This window comes from Mustela nigripes, unplaced genomic scaffold (assembly GCF_022355385.1).
Source record: "Mustela nigripes isolate SB6536 unplaced genomic scaffold, MUSNIG.SB6536 HiC_scaffold_11523, whole genome shotgun sequence".
In the NCBI taxonomy this organism is placed as follows: Eukaryota; Metazoa; Chordata; class Mammalia; order Carnivora; family Mustelidae; genus Mustela; species Mustela nigripes.
The window spans coordinates 1-1,585 of NW_026750929.1; the positions used below are offsets into that span (position 1 = coordinate 1).

The following is a 1,585-nucleotide window of genomic DNA, read 5'->3' on the forward strand; positions in this document are numbered from 1 at the left end:
ACAGTCATTCTGAGCAGAGCCTACAGAACCATTTTGAAAGGGGCCAGTATAGTTCATTGGGGAAAACCTATCTCCGTTTCTTGGAGGTGAGAGGACACAGCGCTACTGAGTGAAGACAGCACAGGTCCTCTGAGAGGATGGTCGCAGTTCCTCAGATAGAACTCACTGTCGTCCCTATGAAAGAAATGGACGCAGTCCCTCTGAAAGAAACAGAGACAGTCATTCTGAGCAGAACCAACAGAACCAGTCTGAAAGGACCAGTACAGTTGGTGTGAGAGGACACAACCCTATTGAGAGAAGACAGCAGAGGCCCTTGAGAGGAGTGGTCGCAGTTCCTCAGAGAGAACTCACTGTAGTCCCTTGAAAGATTGGACGCATTCCCTCTGAGAGGAACAGAGACAGTCATTCTGAGCAGAGCAAACAGAACCAATTTGAAAGGGGCCAGTACAGTTCATGTAGGAAAAATTATCTCCTATCCTCATAGGCGTGAGGACAAGCCCTACATAGGGAGAGAGCACTGGTCCTCTGAGAGGAGTGGTCGCAGTTCCTCAGATAGAACTCACTGTAGTCCGTCTAAAAGAAAGGACGCAGTCCCTCTGAGAGGTACAGACACAGTCATTCTGAGAAGAGCAAACAGAACCAATTTGAAAGGGGCCAGTACAGTTCATGTGGGAAAACTTATCTCCGTGACTTGGAGGTCAGAGGACACAGCCCTACTGAGGGAAGACAGCACAGGCCCTCTGAGAGGAGTGGTCGCCATTCCTCAGAGAGAAATCACTGTAGTACCACTGAAAGAAATGGATGCGGTCCGTCTGAGAGCAATAGACACAGTCATTTCGATCAGAGCCAACAGAACCAATTTGAAAGGGGCCAGTACAGTTCATGTGGGAAATCTTATCTTTGGTGTTTGGAGGTGTGACGACAAGCCCTACTTAGATAAGACAGCACAGGTCCTCTGAGAGGAGTGGTCGCATTTCCTCAGAGAGAACTCACTGTAGTCCCTCTGAAAAAAATGGATGCGGTACCTCTGAGAGGAACAGAGACAGTCATTCTGAGCAGAGCCAACAGAACCAATTTGAAAGTGGCCAGTACAGTTCATGTAGGAAAAATTATCTCCGTTGTTTGTAGGCGTGAGGACAAGCCCTACATAGGGAGAGAACACTGGTCCTCTGAGAGGAGTGGTCGCAGTTCCTCAGAGAGAACTCACTGTAGTCCCTCTGAAAGAAATGGACACAGTCCCTCTGAAAGAAACGGAGACAGTCATTCTGAGCAGAACCAACAGAACCAGTCTGAAAGGGACCAGTACAGTTGGTGTGAGAGGACACAGCCCTATGAGGGAAGACAGCACAGGTCCTCTGAGAGGAGTGGTCGCAGTTCCTCATATAGAACTCACTGCAGTCCATCTGAAATAAATGGACACAGTCCCTCTAAGAGGAACAGACATAGTCATTCTGAGCAGAGCCAACAGAACCAATTTGAAAGGGGCCAGTACAGTTCATGTGGGAAATCTTATCTCCGGTGTTTATAGGTGTGAGGACAAGCCGTACTTAGGGAAGACAGCACATGTCCTCTGAGAGGAGTGGTC

At 48.6% G+C, this 1,585-nt stretch overlaps 1 pseudogene; it reads left to right on the top strand.

Annotated features, from left to right (window-relative positions):
* The first annotated feature begins 484 nt into the window (after positions 1-484).
* On the top strand, positions 485-1,421 carry LOC132009295 (uncharacterized protein C2orf16-like; annotated as a pseudogene).
* Positions 1,422-1,585: the final 164 nt, after the last annotated feature.